The sequence below is a fragment of the Ambystoma mexicanum genome, chromosome 6q (genome assembly GCF_040938575.1).
Source record: "Ambystoma mexicanum isolate Mex_15411 chromosome 6q, UKY_AmexF1_1, whole genome shotgun sequence".
Lineage (NCBI taxonomy): Eukaryota > Metazoa > Chordata > Amphibia > Caudata > Ambystomatidae > Ambystoma > Ambystoma mexicanum.
In genome coordinates, this window is record NC_090937.1 from 1,249,811,777 (window position 1) to 1,249,831,336 (window position 19,560).

General features: G+C 49.1%; 1 protein-coding gene across 1 annotated transcript in view; it reads right to left on the bottom strand.

Annotated features, from left to right (window-relative positions):
• TBC1D19 (TBC1 domain family member 19) overlaps positions 1 to 19,560 on the bottom strand; it is a 2,127,563-nt gene that overhangs the window by 1,788,804 nt on the left and 319,199 nt on the right. The gene's annotated exons all lie outside the window — the stretch shown is intronic.

The window sequence follows — 19,560 nt, forward strand, 5'->3', positions numbered from 1 at the left end:
TACCATGAAAGTCAGCAATATCCTGCTATTTCTCCTGTTTTTCTGTGGCGGAAATGATAATAAATGCACTGGCAAGTCGATAAACACATGGGGATTCGCTAATTGAAGCACGATCTCCAGATCCGGAATCCGGGTGGAGAAATTCAAACTGAAGAGGTGTTACTGGGCTCGGACGTAATAGAGATCCCAAGATGGCCGACGACCGATGACTGCAATACGGCAAGGCACTCGGGAGGATCTGTCTCCGAGAGTGGGAAGTCTGCCTGATTTGAGAGAGAGAGAGGACAGACCTGCCGGACTGAGGGGCAAACGAGGAGCATTTCCTAATGGCGAAGATCCAGACACTGCCACGCACACAGAGGTGCAGGAAGGTATACACAGCCCCGTTAATCCACAACGGACTCTTAGTGCTTACCCGAGACACGGAGGTGAGCCCCGGGAAGTGACTGCAGAGGCACACGGTGCAGGAGGGGAGTGGTGCTCCCCTGAAGAAAGTACAAGATGTGCATCCCGGCCAGGGGACCCAACCCGCTGGGGACCCCTGTGGGGTGCTAAGCGGAATCGGAAGTGCACGACAACTCTAATCCTCCATCCCCCACAATGGGTATTTGACTAATCCGGACACGGGGGAACGTACTGCATACCCCCCTCCACCAGCAAGGGTGCCCATGAAGCCATGGGCCCCCAGTGAACATTGCAGCTAGGAAGCAGCGGTGGGGGTTAAACGAAGATCTGACCGGCAGGGGAAGGAGGTGAAGGCATAGGGGTGAATCAACCACGGCCGGCTCACCTAGGAATCAGTAGCCAAGAGCCTTCAGCAAACACTTTGGTTGAAAACAGGGGGCCTACGCCGGAGGTTGTTTGTTTGTTTGTTTACTTATTTGTTATAGCGCAAAACCACCGGGGGTAGCTGGGCGCAAACATTACATGGATACTTGAGAACTTGGTTACAGAGTGGTACAGGTATACAGTAGAGTTGAAACATATATTTACATACTGTTGGTAAGGAGAAAGCAGTAAAGGCATGGTGAGATGAGCAAGGTGGCATACGGGTGATCATCAGTTGGCATAGTCAGGAGAGCAGTTATTCAGTCCGGTTAAGCGTCGTTAGTTCGTAGCCAGGTGAGGGCCTTGCGTCTGAAGCTTGGGTAGGGTTGGTCGGTTCTGAGATTAAGTGGGAGTCTGTTCCAGGTTTGGGCTGCTATGACCGGAATGCTGGAGCCGCCGGCTGTGCTTTTTTTGTATCTGGGCACCATTAAGGTGTATGCGTTAGACCTTCTGGTGGGACGGTTTGAAGATCTCTTGATGATTCTGTCTGTCAGGTAAGGAGGAGCTATATTGTTGAGACATTTAGATGTGAGAGAGAGGGTTTTTAGGGTAATCCTGTCCTTGATTTTTAGCCAGTGGATATTTCTTCTATCAGCTGATAAATGATTTCTGGTTGGGATGTTTAAGGCTGCTCTTAGAGCGTTATTTTGGAGAGTTTGTAATTTATCGAGCATGTATTTGTTAGATCCTGCATATAGATCATTGCAATAGTCCAATCTGGATATGATTAGTGCATTCGCCAATGTGATGCAGCTGGTTTCAGATAAGAATGGTCTGCAAGGTCGGATCAATTTGCAGGTATACTCTGTGGAGGATGCTAGGGTATTGATTTGCTTCTTGAAGGTGAGTGCTGAGTCAAGATAAACCCCAAGAGTTTTAACTGCAGGCATCACTTTAATGACATTGTTGTCATTGTTAAATGAGGTATAGTTGGGGTCAGGTTTTTTAATTGCTGTCTCTGTGCCAAGGATCAGCAGCTCCGTTTTGTCGTCATTCAAGCAGAGGCCGTGGGATGCCATCCATGCCTGAATGAGGAGATATACCTTGTTTACCAAGGCCGAATCTTCCACAAAGTTGCTCGAAAGGGGGATGAGGATCTGAGTGTCAACAGCGTAATTAGTGTAGATAACACCCAGTCTGTCCAACTTGTCGAATAAGGGCTTGGTAAAGATGTTGTACATCGTAGGAGATACACAGGATCCTTGGAGGACACCGCAGGAAACTTGTATGGGATCAGCAGCTGCTAGGGGGGAGAAGACTCTCATTGTACGGTTTGCAAGGAAGGATTGCACCCAGGCTATGGCGTCATTTGAGAAATGGGCGGCTGAGCTGAGGTGACTGCATAAGACTGCATGATCTACCAAGTGAAAGGCCGCCGAGAGGTCAAGGAGGAGTAGCATAGCTGATTTTCCATTGTCCTTCAACTTGTCAATTTTAGTCTTGAGGTCAATCAAGGCTGTTTCGGTGCCATGAAGGGGGCAGAAGCCCAATTGACGAGAGCCTAGTAGGTGGTTGGTTTCTAGGTAGTCCTGGATTTGCAAATAGGCTACTCTGTCGATGATTTTGAGTAGGAAGGGGACGGTAATGACGGGTCTGTAGTTAGAGGGTGTAGAGGGGTCAAGTGTTTGTTTTTTGAGCAGGGGGAGTACCCAAGATTGTTTTAGGTTGTTGGGTACTAGGTTAGACCTGAAGGAGGCGTTGACGAGCTTGGAGATAAAGGGGGCATGATGTCTGGCTGCATCCTTGATAATTTGGGGTGGGTAATTGTCTCCTTTACAGTTAGAGGGTTTTAGCAAGAGTATGATTTTTACTGTCTCTGGTATAGTTATTTGTTTGAAGGTGAATGGCGGGGGGTGTTTTTGGGCGGGTTGAGTGGCAGCTGTGATTGGGAGTCCCCAATCCCGGGGGGGGGGGGTCCGGCGGTAAGGGTAGGGAGGCTTTCTTGTTGGCAATGTTGATTTGGAGAGAGCTGATTTTACCTGCGAGGATGTTTTGTATATTGGTACACCATGTTTTATCTTTGGGGGTATTGTCGATCTGAGGTATGGGTGATTCCATTTCGCGGAGGATGGAGAATAGTTCCTTGGTGTCAGATTTGGCTTTAGATATTCTGTCATTATAGGTGTTCTTTTTGGTGCTAATGATTTCCTTTTTATACAGTTTAGAATGATTGGTTAGCTTAGTTTTGTTCTCCTCGGTGGGCGAATGGTGCTAGATTGATTGCAACTTCCTTTTTTGAATTCTTAATTCTTTCAGTTGAGGTGTGAACCAGTTGTTCAGATGAGATAATTGTCTGCTTTTACGGGTTTTGAGCGGGGCGATAGTGTCCAGAGCTTAGGTTGTAGTGCTATTGTAGACTTCCACGAGTAGGGTATGGTCAGTGTTGTTGTCTAGATTGTCAAGGGAGGGGAGAAGGTGTGGTGAAAGAAGTTCTGCTGTGATGTCTTTTTTTGCTCCTGGTGGAGAGTGGCGGGGCCACGAGTATGGGTTTGGGGCGGATAAGATCAAGTGTGGCAGAGAATGAGATTAAGTGGTGGTCTGTCCAAGATTGTGGTGTTATGTTGGTGATGCTGATATTGCAATTCAGGTCAGCAATCCAATCTAAGGTCCTTCCTTTGGAGTGTGTGGGGGTAATGACTTTTTGTGTCAGGCCATGGTCGTTCAGTAAGGAGGTTATGGCGAGGGTGTGTTTATCGATGCAGTCATTGAAGCCGAGGCTAAAGTCTCCCAGAAGGAGGGTTTGTGAGTGGTCTTTGGTATTGTTGGACAGGATGCTAGTTAGGTCATCTTCAAAGGAGGCTAGTGGTCCAGTTGGTCTGTAGATCGCGTGGATAGTAAGGGTCCGGGTTGCATGATAGATGGAGTTTGGCCGTCAGGAGTTCACAGGACCGATATGGCAGGGTAGTGGTTAGCCTGATTGGTAGGTTGGATTTGTGGATGATGGCTAGGCCATCTCCTCTAGAAATGGGTCTGTCAGCTCTTAATAATTGGTAGGCTTCTGGTACTGCTAGCATGATCGCAGGGCCTGCGGCCTCGTGGAGCCAGGTTTCTGTTATGACCAGTATGTCCAGGTTCTCGTTAATTAAGGTGTCTGAGATCTATGTGGCATGAGCTACCATAGATCTGGCATTGATGAGGGACCCCATTAGTGATAGGGTGCTGGTAGGTAAGGTAGTAGTGAGTTGGTCATTTTTGGTTAGGGTTGCTTTTTGTGGAGTTGTCTGGTTGGTTGTCGGGAGGGTGGGAAGCAAATGGGTAGAGTTAGGGTATTGTGAGCGTTTATTGGATGAGTCGATATAGCCTCTGAAGGTTATGAGGGATGAGGGTTCGTGGAGGTGGGATAGTCTTGCTCTCAGTCTCATATTTATGTCCTCGGGGATGCATAAGGCAAGAGATGCGAGTGCCATGGTGAGGAGGAGGCTTGTTACAAGATGTGAGGACTGAGGAGTATTGGTTTTCAGCATGGTCGTGTGGCTGGGGGCTGATGGGCAGGTTAAGGTTGGGCTCAGATTTGATTTGGTGCTACCTTAAGGGCGTGTGGCTATGTGTTGGGACTGGTCTGTAAGAGAGGGCGGGAACATAGTAATGCTATGTTAAGTAGTTGGGCAGTTCTAAACAAATGCAAGTTTGCTGATGCTGGTTCGGTAGGTACAGCGTCGACTGTTGCAATGCCTGGGGTAAGGGTGTCGGCATGGGCGTAGGTAGGCTAGGAAGTGGCTAGGTGGTGATTAGTAAACATATGGGTAGCAGTTAGAAGGCACAGTGACTAAAATCAGATGTCTGCAGTTGGAGTGCACAATATCTAGGTTCAAATTTCAGCAGTTAGAAGGTACAGTGACTAAAATCAGATGTCTGTGGTTAGAATGCACAATATCTAGATTCGAATTCCAACAGTTAGAAGGCACAATGACTAAAATCAGATGTCTGACGTTAGAATGCACAGTATGTAAATGCAAGTACCGGCTCTTGCAGTATATGGTGACAATGGAAGAGCAGGTTCGAAAGTCAAAGCCAGCATATGTGCAGATAGGCAGGCTAGTGGTTAAGGCGGGTGGGTTGCAGGTCGGACGCACTGCTAATGCTGCTGCTAATATTAGTGTTATGAGCAGGCAGGCTGCTGTTTCAGTTGAGGTCGTGGTGCAGAAAGGGGGTGATGGGAGGGCCTCCCTGGTTCGACATGCTGGCGAGGGGTCGCTGAGCTAGGGCGCTTCCATTTACCTTAGAGGATGTCCCATGCATATTGCAGTTAACCTCACAGAGTTTGCCCAGAAGACCGCATCCATCCGCGGATAGCCCGCAGACAGCTGATGGGCCTTAGGAGCCGGGCCTTAGTGGGCACGCACTGAACGCACCGTCTACTGAGGTTAGCAGTGTTAGGAAAGATTTCGATTTAATATGTAATTTTCCCTTCAGTTGTATACCCCTAACTTTTTGCTTTGTTTAAACACCATAGTCTGACTTTACCTACCAGAGGAGCACAGCCTTCTGCTGCACTCACCTGGGATTTTCGCGCACTTTGTTATGGGGAAACTGACATGCCCTTAAAGACAGTTAGTACTGGGAAACTGTTTCCCTTAGTCCTTGTCCATGTTGTAACTTTTCTGCAACAGATAACAAGTGTACAATGTACCTTACAGTACAGAGCACCTAGGTCTAATAGTCATTTCCGAAGGCCGTAGATACCCCCGAAGGATTTTTTGGGAGAAGTGCACATGTGCCTTGGACAGGGCTGGTGGCAGCTTATCATTTAGTGTAATTTTAACCCTTTCCTGCCAAGTAAACCGCGATTACCGCATTTGGCACGAATAGGTGGCCTGGCTCCAAAACGGCCATGCCACGAGGTTCTTTGTCCTGTCCTTTGGCTATCTTGCCCCTTCACCTTCCTCAGGTCGAGCTGACCCGAGTCAGTCTTTATTTGGGCATGCATTCTCCCGCAAAACGCCAAGCTTTCGCAGGCTTCTGCATCCTTTGTGTATGTGCCTCCAGGATGTGGGCTGGAATGTCTGGTTCCAATACACATCCTTGGTGCCAGAGAGTCTGAGGTGCTGTGAATGCCTGGGACAACCGTGGTCCATGATAGGTCCATGTATGATATGCCTGTATGTGAGCAGATCTCCCATTGGGTCCTCTTTGTTTTGGCACGAAGGAGATTTTGGATAAGAGAAGGCTCCAAACACCCATACCATGTCGATCTCTGGAGTTCTCACTGAACGAAGGATAGGATCCAAGTATTCTGAACCGCTGGTGACCCGCTGGAAAGTTTGGCACCCTGAGCCCGCTGTCGTCCCGCTGGACCCCTCTGCATCTGATCATCCTAGAAAGTCTGCAAAGATGCTTCGGCCCATTGGAATAGTGGGACCAACTATTCTTAGCACCTTCATCAAACCGTGCAAGTATGCTTTCTCGTAAGTGTCCCTGGGCCAACCAGTCGGCTGACCAGCTTACGCAGGACCTTTGCCCTGATACCGCTGCCGTTTCGAAGAGGCACTCGAAACTTGGTACGTCGCTAGCTCTGTGTTCACGGCACTCTCATACCGAATTTCATACACTTGGCGTTCCCAGGTCTGGAGTAAAGTGAGTGTGCCCGAACCGGAGCATACGCGGTTACTGTGTCGCCCAGTGGTGGTGACGAACTTTGCAGATGCGCTTTTTTGTGCTCCTCTTGCCCCTGAAGCCTGCTGCAGTGGAACTGGCCTGATCCCTCCACCAGGAGCGGAGAAATCGCCACTGTCCTGTAAGGGAATCAACGTTGTATCAAGCCGGAGAGCCACCAAATTGCTGCACTTGAACCTGCAACCGAAGTGGACTCGACTGCCAAAGTTTGGTCCGGAGTGCGCCGGGGGGCTAGTCAGTAATTGCAACCCTAACTGGGGGCCCCTAGCACCTCCATCCATTTTCATGCATGAGTGGCCCCTGCGGGCCCTCTCCTTTCCACTGCTAGTGCGAACCAGCGAACTATTCCCGAACACTGGAACCTGTTCTGCCCTGTTGGGGAGACTCTCCACGAACAGTGGGAACTTATTCTTCATCACCTCACCCACCTTCCTGAGCTGCTACAGATCCTTGAAGAGACCCTGTTTTGCCCATCTGCATTACCGCCTGCGCCAGCATTACAAGTAAATTTGAGCAACAGGCTCCACTCTTCCTAGGGATTGGACTGCCTCTCAGTTAGGATTGTGTTTGATACAGAAGGGACTAAAGACTATCTGCACTGTCTGCTTCCGTCCCCTTTTAGGTCGTGGACCCATTTCTTGCATTAACCCATTAGACCCCATTGGTCTTGTATATATGTATTTAGATAGGATTGTATTGATCTAAAAGTATTACTGTGATAGTTATTGTGTGGTGAACTTTCAAAGGCCTTGAAATAAATGTATTTGTATTTTATATATATATATACACCTGACTGGGAGTGATTTGTAAGTGTCCTTTACTCTGTATGCTCATTGAGGTCTTTCAGTTACCCTCACCCCTCCTGAGACCTAGTCTTGACCGCAGCCAAGATACCTTGATTGGTCTGGCTTGTCCAGATGTTTACACTGTTCCAAGAAACTAGGCTGGCCTTCTGAACCTCTGCCCACCAGGTCAGAGTTCTGAAATTCATCTTAACAAGCAGGAAGTGGGAAGCGCTCCCTCGGAGCAACACAGTCAGGGACTTAGATTCATTCGAAGCTTGACCGCCGACCTACATGTGGTGCCCTGCTACCCCTTGCAGGGGCCACACAGAGGTTGGACAACAGATCCGGCTGGGAGGGTGACCAGCCTGACCCCCGCCACACTCCCAGTACACCAACCAAGGCGTCAATGACAATCCCGCCTAGGTGTAGCACTCAGTTCCGTCCTGCAAAAGAATCAACAATTAAATAACCTTTAGGTCAAGGTGCCTCCCAGCATGGAGCTGCCCTATGGTGCTGCAACCAAGGAGCGTGACACCAGGAACATGGCGAGACCTCCTGGCACGGATACAGAACTCCCTTGAAACAGGTACACTGAGAGGGGGTCAGAGTGGAGGAAGATACCAGGAGGGTATAGGACAAAACCCCTGTGTGACTGGGTGCCGAGGAAGCAATTGGTTAGATGAAACAACCACAACTGGTTTCGGAGACAACGAGCATGCTGTGCACAATATAGGTAGTGGACTTTCTGACGTTCTGACAACAGGCCCTGTTGGTCTACCACACAGCCTGATTATTCATAGGCTACACGATCAAGGTGGCAGGTGGGTGAAGTGGAGGGGTCGGAAACCCGAAAAACAGATTCCCAGGGTGATAGCTGGCTTTCTACCCACGGAGAGGTCACTCTACCGCTCCAGTGGATAAATCCTGACACGCCTCTTCACAACCCACGCTCTGGTGAAGAACCTCCCAAAGGGTGTATTTTGTTATCGACAGTGCGGACAGTCCAAACTCTGCTGACTTTCGAACCCCTGGCCCAGTTTCCTGGGTGTAACGTTCACACATGGTATGACCAGCACACTCTGCATTAGGCCCATCTGCACAACATGGTTAAAGATAAACCAAGGAAGACATCTACGCAAAGCAAGCAGTATGCAACAAACACTACTACCGTGCGCACAGAGCACAATCCGCACTCGGCCACATCGACCGCAGACAAAACCCGCTCCCTGAAAAGATGTAATGACTGGCCGCTATCGCCAATTCCCGCTCCTCGATGGATGTAATGGCTGGACACTATCACTGCAGAGATCTCCTTCCGCCGGCATGATTTTCAGAAATTATCCTCCCGTACAGCAGAGGTGGGGAAGCGAATTTCAGGGACAGAAGACGACCTCAGAGGAGTCCACCAGCAACTCACGCAAGTGATGACTCGTCTCAAGATCATGGAAACACAAGTGGATGAAGGGGAAGGCAGATCACGTTGCAAAAATGTGCGCATACTGGGACTCCCTGAGAAAATGGAGGGACTTTTCTTGGAACAATGGCAGGCGGAGGTATTTGCGCCCAAAACCTTTTCGAAATGTTTCTCTGTGGAGAGGACCCATCGAATGCCGTCAGGAAGGCCAACCTCGGGTGCACCGCCGAGGTCAGTAATAGCCAAATTACTGAACTATAGAGATATGGACGCGATACTTCAGATGGCACGCACAAAAGGATCGGTTACTTACAATGGTTCCCGGATCGCTTTCTTCCCAGACTACACTCACGAAGTGCAACATACCAGGCAATCATTTGAACACTTGAAATGACAACTACACTCCATGAACGTGAAATATGGACCACAATGGCACCACAGTGCACTTTAATGACCCACGAGAGGCCTGGAACTGGGCTGAATGCCATATTGAAGGTGACTGGGGATCAAAACCGAATGGAATGTATGGGAGGCCCCGGTCTCGACCAGATCGAGCTCCCCCAGAGAGGCGAGCAGCACGACTGGAAGAGAAGAGGCCTGAGCCAATGGCAGACCCTTGATGACAACAACCACGCGTGGAACGGAGGTTGGTGGAAGGCGAAGCCAATGGAAGGAATGGATGACTGGCCCGACAGCCTTCCGTTTGTTGCCCCATAAGACATAAGCCACAGGGCCACCATGATGCTGGCTTGAACTGGGAAGTTCACTAGGATCCCCCCTCTTTCTATCTGTTGTCTTACTGTTGATTTTTCTTTTTGTTTCCTAATCGGCTGCCGTTAGCGGCAGTCTAGGATCCACTGCCTGTGATCTCTAAGTAGATCCCCTGGGCAAATAATGTTTCTTAGTTGAAGCAATCAGTGGTTCTGCTGACTGCCAATATATGTTTGGGTGACAGATGCTTTGAGTTGGGGCAGAGTATGGAGTGGGGGTAGGGTTGTTAATGTTTACTTGTTGTTTAAGCTCAGTGTGGGACTGACTAATGAAATGAAATGAAATGAAAAGATATTTTATTTATATCATGCTCGTACACAAGTGTTTCAGAGCGCGACCAGGCAAAAAGGGAGGGGAACAAGGGAGAGAAAATACAGAAAAAACAGCGCCCAGTGACATTTAAGAAAGCGCAACTGCATGGAAAAGGAAAATGGGGGAAAAGTGCAAGGAAAGGGTTGGGGGGGAGTGGAAAGTGCAAAGCAGAGGAGAGAAAACATAAATAAATATTAAATACAATAAATAATAAATAAGGGCTTTAAACCATGGAAGTGCAGCCAGCAAGTGGCAGGTGAAAGTTAGTCAGAAAGGTATATCTGATAAGTGCAGATGAAACATGGGAGGGGGACTGTATGGGTACAGATACAGAACCCTAGTGCAGATGGTGGCCTGGAGGCAGTGCAGGAGGGTGGCAGGGTGAGCAGATACCTGGGCCCGAAAGAAAAAAGGGTGACCAGGTGCACAATGCCGTGAGAAGAAACAGATCAACAGGGGGGCAAAGGGGCAAAGGCAGAGGCAAAGAGGAAGGTCTTGAGAAGTTTCTGGAACCAAAGATGTTTTTCCTCAAGTTTCAAGGTGGCCGGAAGGCTATTCCAAAGGGAGGCACCAGCCGAAGACAGGGATCTATCCCCAGCTCGTTTTTTTGCAAAACGACTAACCCTGAGGGAGTTAGCAGTAGAGGAGCGAAGGGCTCGAGGGGGGAGGTATTTAAGGAGGGATAGTTGAAGGTATATTGGACCCAGGCCCCAGAAAGCCTTGTGGACAATGCAGAGGGTTTAAAATGTAATCCTATCCTTGCATCCACTGGGAGCCAATGAAGGGATTTCAAGGCTGGAGAGATACGATCCCAGGGCTTGAGGCCAAGGACAAGTCTCGCAGTCCTGTTCTGGATTAGTTGTAGAGGGCGGAGATTGGAGGCAGGTAGATTTAAGAAGAGGCTGTTACAGTAATCTAGTCTAGAAAGAACCAGAGCTTGGGAAACAGTGAGCTTTTGAGGGAAGGAGAGGAAAGGTGGAGGTGAAGAAAAAGTTAGATTTTTTTGGAGACATCAGAGATGTATGCGGAGAAGGAAAGTGTAGAGTCAAAGATAACCCCAAGGTTCTTAGCCACGCAAGTGGAGGTGGGGAGAGGACCAAGGGAGGCCAGCCAGAGAGTGAGAGGAAAGAATGGAGATGGTAAACCAATAAGGAGGATCTCAGTCTTGTTGGCATTTAGACATAGATCATTGGCGGCACACCAATTTTGAATGGCGATTAGGCAATCAGAGATGAGGGAAGGAGAGGAGGAGGCTGAAGGAAACCTGAAAATGAGTTGGGTGTCGTCAGCATAGCACTGGAAAGTTGAGCAGAACATTGAGATGCAGTAAGCGAGAGTTGCCAGGTATTGGTTGAAAAGCCAGCGAGAAGACAGACCCCTGGGGAACACCACATGTGGAGAGGGAGATTGAAGATAGGAAGGACCCAAGTTGTACCTGGGAGGGTCAATCAGAGAGAAAAGAGGTCAGCCAGGCCAGAGCCTGATCAGTGATACCGAGGTTGTCACGAAGAAAATTGAGCAGGGTGGTATGGTTGACCGTGTCAACCGCAGAGGAGAGGTCAAATAGGATGAGGACAGAGGGAATGTTAGAATCGAGGTTGGAGAGCAGGTTTTCACGGATGTTCAGGAGAGCAGTTTCCATACTTCTGACAGCTTTGAAGCTAGATTGGTGGTCATGGAGGGAGCCAACAGAGTCAGAATGAAGATTACGCTGAGAGATGGCCAGCTTTTCCAGGAGCTTTCCCAAAAAGGGAGTAATTTGTTATACATTCACTTACCCTAATCAGACTACATGCACTGAAGACACCGATCATACACCGTTTAACACTTCTGCATACCCATGGCAGACACTCACATTGGGCTGAGGACCAGTAGGACCTATAAAACGCTTAAACTCCTTACCTGGAACGTCAACGGCCTAGGAACCGGGATTATAAAAAAAGACTGGTCACCCAATTTCTGAATAGACAAGCCCCTGACATTGCCCTCCTCACTGAGACGTACCTGGTCGACACAACATGCACCCTTTTCCGCAGGACAAACTACCGTCCTGCGATACATGCAGGATTCACTATGGGTTCCCGTGGGGTCCTGATCCTGCTGCACAAGCGCCTACCATTCATGTTAGCCTCTGTGGAACAAGATCCCAGAGGCAGATTTGTGGTTCTACAAGGTACATTGTCGGGTGAGCACATGGGATTTCTGGCCATATATGCTCCACCAGCACTTACAGGGGAACTTTTAGACGATGTGGTGACGATGTGGTGACCATACTTGCAAAACACCAACCTGATCTTTGACTGCACCCACATCCGCGGGCGAAACCCTGACACCCCTACCCTACTGGCGACATTTGTGTCTGCTTTGAATCTAAGAAATGTGTGGAGGGAACTCCACCCACAACATCAGTGCTATTCGTTCCACTCTGGGACCCACGCCTACTTGTCCAGACTAGACTACTTCCTTCTCCTATCCCCAGACACGTACAGAGTAACCTCTGCAAGACTCCTACCTCACAGCATTTCTGATCGCTCTCCCCCAGTTAAAGACAGGCCAGCTCCTCCTAAGACATGGAGGCTCAATAGCTACTATCTCGGCTTTACTGAATTTGTGGACCACATCCACAAAAAAACGTCTGAATACTTTGAAATAAACTCAACCACGATCAAGAGCCCTGAGATAATTTGGGAGGCAAACAAAACGGTGCTTTGTGGAGAAATGATCTCCTGGACATCCGCTAAAAAGAAAGCTCAAACACAGAGGGTGACTGCGGCTGAGAGAGAGGCTGAGGAGAGGCAAGCCAGTTACATTTTATATAGTACCCCCGACGCACATCGATCCCTCCTAAAAGCCAGAGAATTCCTTCAAATGTAGCACTGGATAACTTTAAACATGCCCATTGGGAAACAGGAGCGCGCGTTTATGAGCAAGGAACTAGAGCGGGTAAGGTGCTGGCATGGCTGGAAAAGAGGTATGAGGGACACCGGCATGTCAGGGGAATTTAAAACGCATAAAACAAACTGGTACAGCAAGATTCTGGTATAACAGAAGCATTCAGGAGCTATTACGCCATGCTTTACCAAAGCGCGGCTGGCCCAATAGGTCTCTCTATACTGGATGACATTACGTTCCCTACACTATTAGAAACGCAGCGTGCACAGCTCAACGCACATCTTACAGAAACGGAGACAGCCGAGGCCATAGCCCAACTACACTCCGGGAAAACACTGGGTCCCAATGGCCTCCCGGTGGAGACATGGAAGAAGCTGGGAGGGGAACAAATGGCAACCCCTCTCAATAGGATGTTTCTCCATTGTAGGGATCAGGGTATCCTTCCCCGGGACCTGCGCAGGGCTAGTATTGTGGTCATCCCCAAGCCGGGAAAGCCTACGGAATTGTGCGCCTCGTATAGGCCAATCTCGCTGATTAATGGAGAGGCCAAGATCCTTGCCAAGGCCCTTGCTACTAGGTTGCTGGGAGTTATCTCCTCACTGGTCCACCTGGAGGTCTGTACGAGCTACACTCCGTCGGTATCTTGTTGGGCTTGAGGAGTGGTATGATCACGGATTCCCTTATGGTAAGCAGGAGGGCACCAGATTCCAACGACTCCTTGAACATATTCAATAAGTGTGGGGCTAGCTCTGGTGCAAATTCCTTATAAAACTCACTGGGTAGTCCGTCGGAGCCTGGGGTTTTGCTTGTGGGTAAGGTTCGTATCATACCTAGTAATTCCTCCACTGTAATGGGTGCATCCAACTCCTCTTGCTGCTCGCCATTCAGTCCGGGAAGGTCTATCACATCCAAAACCTCCACCATGTTTCTTTGTGCGGCCTCTGTTGTCTCTTTATAGAGGTTCTGGTAGAAATATCTGAAGACAGCATTGATACCCTCTTGCGTGTAACACTATGTGCCCTGCTGTGTGCGTATTGAGTGGATGGTCTCACACCGTTCCTCTTTTTTGAATAGCCATGCCAGCAATCTGCCCGGCTTATCGCTTTCTGCATGTTGTCTTTTTTTTATCAGATTATTTTTATTAGAATTTCATTAGTACAATAACATCACATTTTATAAAGCAAACATCCTGAATATTTGGTTCGAATCAGAATACCTAGTTCACCTTTGTTTGAGAAATCATGTGCTTATTTCATATTAAGCGCTACTAATCCCAAGCAAACCAGTGAGGATTATAAACAAAGACTGGCTGTACGAGAACAGTACGAGAAGGAGAGCTTGAAAGAAAATAATAATAATAATAATAATAATAATAATAATAATAATAATAATAAAATAAAATAAAAGATTCACCACCCTATAGCCAGGCAGTCATTACCACTCATTGCCCCATTCTGCCTGACGCACAGACCCCTGGTCCCATGTCACGGATTCAGCAAGTATTTCAATATTCTTGGTTGGAAAAACATGTGTTCCTTCTCTCGCCACGTATTCAAGGAAAGGTCCCCATATGTGGGAAAACTTGCTCTATTTCCCTTCAATCATAGCTGTTAGCTTTTCCATCCCCAGTAGTTCCCAAACCTTCACCCACCAATATGCTATATGGGGGCCCTATATCTCCTTCCAGAAGCGGGCACGTGTGGGGCGTGCAGCCATGAGCAGGTGAGAAATCAGATCCACCCTGGGGCCCAACATTGGGTAGGAGCCGTCCTCGGGTGCATCACCCAATACCAGTATCTGCAGATCCATAGGGATCGAGGCGCCAGTGATTTCCCTAATTTTGGACCTTATTTCGAGCCAAAAGGATTGTATGATGGAGCAATGCCACCACAAATGACCCAGATCACCCTTCTCCCCACATCCATGCCAGCACGTATCCGGGTAATCTGCATTCATACCGTGTAGTCTATGCAGGGACAGGTACCATCGAAAGCATAGTATATACCCTCCCTTATAGCAGTGCATCGGGATATCCCGTGGGCTCTCTCCCAAATTCTCTGCCATGATTCCTGTGATATCGTCTCTCCCAGTTCCCTTTCCCATGCTAGCATATAAGGTAGCTTTTCTTCGATAGGAGCATTTTCCAGGAGACGATAGCAGGTAGCAATTCTATGAGAGTGATGACCCTCCAAAACCGTCAGTTCTATACCCGTAGGAGGCCTAGTGGCATCTCGTGTTATGGACAGGTTAGTTACCCAGTGGCGTAACTATATATATTTGAATCTCTCTGTTTTTTGAATCACCCAATAGTGTCATCTTTGCGGTGGAATGAGTTACAGGCACAGAGGCAATTTCAGTTCCATCGACAGTGGTGATGACATCTGAGGTGGTCTTTCGGCAGAGAGGTAGATTCATCCTAGAAGCCAATTCGTAGTCCACATAGTTTCCTATGGCCCCGCTATCAATGTATGCCCTTACTGTGTGCATACGTGATGGCTGCCTTGGATCTACGAGGACCATTGGTATGATGAAATGCGAGGTCTTCATGCTCGGCAAACGGACCTCTACGCTTGTCGGGCGTGGTCGTTTCCCGAGTCTGACTCCATATGGCTCTTATCAGCAGCTCCTACCACCTTCTTGGGTGGTTTTACAGGGCAATCCCATAGAAAATGCCCAGAAGTTCAGCAATATAGATACAATTGCATTTGCCGTCTCCTTTCTCTTTCCTTCTGGGTTTAGGATCCTTTAACCCCTCCGATTTGCATGGGTTCTGAAGCATCTGCTCCTTTGGGGTTAGCGTGGGTTTTCACCAACACCCGATTCTCAAACTTGGCTCGATCAGCCTTTCTGTTCTGAAGTCTGTGATCTAACTGGACCACTAAGTCTATATATTCAGCGCAGTCTTGAGGTGGGTTCACAACTTGAGCCAAGACATCCTTGAGTTCTCCTCGAAGCCCTCAATGAAATAACGTGATTCGTTTTACCTCATGCCATCCAGTTTCCACTATCAACCTATTAAAGGTCGCGATGTAGGATAGAAGGTCCTGGTTACCCTGTCGTAGGGACAAAAGTTTGTTATCCACGGCCTGTCCTTGGGAGTGCCGGACAAATAGTCTTTCCATGCTCATTTGAAAGACCTGAAAATCCCGAAGAATTGGGTCATCCTGATTAACTAGTGGAATTGACCAATCAGCTGCACTGCCGCTGAGATATGACAATACAAAGGCTACCTTGGCTTGATCGTTTGGGAAGGCTCCAGGTCTGCATAAAAAGTGCAAGCGGCATTGGTTCATAAACACGGCAAACCTTTTGGGGTCCCTGGCAAAGCATTCGGGCAGAGCTAATGGAATAGTTCCTGGTAGGTTTATTTGCACAGGGTTACTCGATGACACAGGAGCTGGATTTCCCCCCCGAGTCCTGGTAGGGGTGTTTGTCCAGCCTGGCTTTGCAGTAGTTGCCTAGCAAGGTCATCAGTTTGCTCCTTTGACAAAATCAGTTCTCTCCTAAGAGCATTGGTTTCTTGACGGGCGGAATGCACTTCAGCCCTCAGTTCCCCTAGTAATTGGGCCAATTGGTCAGTTTCTGAGGTATCCATAACGCCCGGGTGGGAATTTGGGGGTAGGCTTCGCGTTCTGTTACGCTCACCTGGCTCCCACAGGGGCGTCAATCTGAACTGGACAGCTGCGGTCTCCACCAATGTGACACGTAGTGCCGAGATGACAGACTGGACTGGCCTACCTAGCTTTGTTTGCTTGGCCCGTAGGACTATTCTTCTGAAAATGAAGAAAGGGAATTAACCACTCGTGGAGTTGAGTGTTAACCCCCGCTGTTCTCCCCACTGATCACCTTTAATGTCCCCTCTTATAGTCTCACCTAATGGTTTGGAAAGATGAGCTCTCCATCCTGCATTGAGCACAGAGGCGCGTAGATAACCAGTTGCTTCACTGGTTCAAAGGAATTGGTGAGTTCCAGAACAATATTGAGATGCCATAAGTACATAGTTCGTAAGAGTTCAAATGTCTGACTTACACTCTTGTCCGATTCCATGCAGGTTGCAGCTTGACCCTAGCGAAGAGTTCCTCGTGGCAACAGGTAACATTCAGGTAAGGATTTGTATTATCCAACACAGTTCGATAAAATAATGTCAGTATGTAACCTGTTGCTTTCTCCCTTATTCAGCTGCTGAGAGAAATTATGAAGTCTCGGGGAATAATGCCTCCGGCGGTAAAATTAGGTAAGTCTATTGTGGTGAGGAGGATTCCCCATGTTTGTCCCTTTGTTTCACCTTGATGTCCTTTTGTTCCCCTTAGGGGCCGGGGTACGGCGAAGATGTGGTTGAGGCTGCGCCAACCCGTGAAGAGGAATAGTACCCCCTGCGGTAAAATCAGGTAAGTCTATGGGGGGTAACTAATATTGCCTCTGTTTATTCCCTTGGCTCACCTTGCTGTTCTTGTGTTCCCCTTAGGTGCCGGAGTGCAGCGGGAACATGCAGAAGGATGCGGTGGATAGTGAAGATGCTGCAAAGGCCGGTGAGTTCAGCACGGTGCTGCAGCAGGCGAGGCGATGCGCATAAAATAACTTCCTTCTTCCAGCTCGAAGGCACGGTGGATCGGGAATTCAGGAAAGGATCAAAGGTATTGCTCTTGTTCTAACCTTTTCTCCTTCTTTCTCCCTTTTTCTAGGAGCTCCAGACTCGAGGCGAGCGGGGCAGAAGACTGGATGCAGACTTGCAGGCACAGTGAGCGTTATGCTGCTGGATGCAGAATAACGCGAAGCGTGTTCTGCTCTTCGGGCGTGGTTTAAATAGCCTCCAAAATAGTCCCAGGTAAGTATTCCTCCCCGACCCCACCCGAGTAAAAAAATAGTCCCTAGGTAAAGTAGTCCCTTCCAAGCCTCTTTTGGCTTGGAGCTCTTGCAGCATGGTCTGCATCAGGTAAGTTTGCAGCATGGTCTGCATCAGGTAAGTTTTTATCTAGGAGCCTGGTGCCAAAGACGCCGGGACTGCACCGAAATAGCCCCTAGCAGGGGTTGTTGGGCTTGCTTGGAATAACTTGATGCCTGCTTCCGCGGTTGATGGACTTGATCTGGATCCCCGGGGGTAGGAATCATGACAGGATGAGTCTAGATGATAATAGGCGCATAACCGCACTGAAACTCAGAACCTAAGGGCAACAAAAATGTGCGTCTATCTGGGACTTGTCGCCACCTCACTAGCGCCGTGTGGCCCAGGTTAGTTCCTTACAGTAGGGCACAGGATCATACCGCACTGTGGAGTTCTGTCTCCTGGTTCGTGACTCCAGTGTCAAGGTGGGTGGAGTTCACCATTTTCCTCCAGAGTTCAGGTCACAAATAACCCCCCATGAGCGATTTTACTGTGGCCGAGTGAACTTCTGCTAGTTGGCTTAGCCAGTCCTTTCTAGTCAACGAGGCAGTCGGAGCGTTCAATCAACTTCATGAGCCTCTCCTTCCAATGACAAGCCAGGAGCCACCAATGCCTGCTGGGCCTCCCCATTCTCCACACTTTCCACCTCCTGATGTGGGGATTGGCCCACTCGCTGCCACCCCCTAGGTTTCCTTCGCTTGTCTTTCGCCGTAGGGGTCAAGTCATGATTTAGTGTTTCGTGCACCAGAGGCTCTGAGGGGACGTCAGTGTTTCCTCCAGCCCACAGGCCCCTCACGTAATTTTCTAAGGATATTACATAATGCTGGTTGCGAAAATCAAAGATCAGAGTACATGGAAATCCCCAGCGGTAGGAGATTTTTTGAGCTTGAAGCCAAGCTGTTACTCTGCAGGCATCTCCGACTCGTTAGCATATATCAGGAGAGATCCTCGGAATTGTATTGGCTCCGCCTTCCTGGCTGCCACCATGATCTCCTCTTTCTGGCGGTAGAAATGGACTCTGGTCAGGACATCTGGAAGCAGATTCCTCTTTTGTTGGGTGGCAGAGTAAACACAGTGGGTCCTGTCCAGATTCAAAGCCTCTGAGGCGGGGAGGCCCAGTAAAGACCTGAATAGCTCACTTACATTGTCCGGCAGATCTTGGTCCGACACCTGCCGCTGAACCCCCCAAAGGCGCACGTTATTCCTTCGCGATCTATTTTCAAGATCAGCATGTTTAGCCCAAACATCTTCCAGGTCCTCCTCAATGGTCCTTACCCTCTCCACAAGCATCTCATGCTTGTGCAACTGTTCGCATGTGATGTTTTCTAGCTCATTGACTCTGGTTTCGAGACCTCCGAGATGTGAAATTAGATCGGCAAGTGAACAGGCCAATGAGTCTTTAGAGGGCTTAATCTCCATTTTGATTTCTTGAGTGATGTCCTGCTTGAAGGATTTCAGCATCTCTTCAAAGTCAGCCCTGGTGAAAGCCATTTCTGCCGGTTTTGCCAGTGTGGGGGCAGGATGAACCTCTGCCCTCATTGTTTGCATCTGGGTGTCACTTGCTGGCTGCGCTGTCAAAACGGCTTTGATGCCTTGTGATTTCCGCCTTCCCACCGTTTTTGGCATTGCCCAGTGTCCAGTGCCTGGGGTCCACCTGTCCCCAATGGCCCCTTGCCCCGGGGGGGCCAAACCAAGCACAGCACGGATCGTTGAAATCTGATGGAGGAGCCCCAGATAGGAACCTCCAAGGTGGAAGCTGCCCTACCGCAAGGTTCACGTGATTGCTGTTCCTCTTCTCTCCTGCGGTGCTCAGTGTCCCTAGAGAAGTCCCCCGTCAACCCCAGGCCAGCTCCGCCCTATCCAGCAGGCCACGCAGGCCCAGGCCAAAGGGGGATCCACTGCTGCTGCGCCCAGTGAGTGCCGCAGTTCCCCATGTAATGGCGGGCCCTGCGCCCCAGGTGTTCACCACGCAATCAGCCGGCATTCAAAGCCCACTCATCACCGCTTCCGGCCGTTGTTGCGCCTGTATCTGGTCCCAGGGCAGTACGGGGCGCAGGACAGCC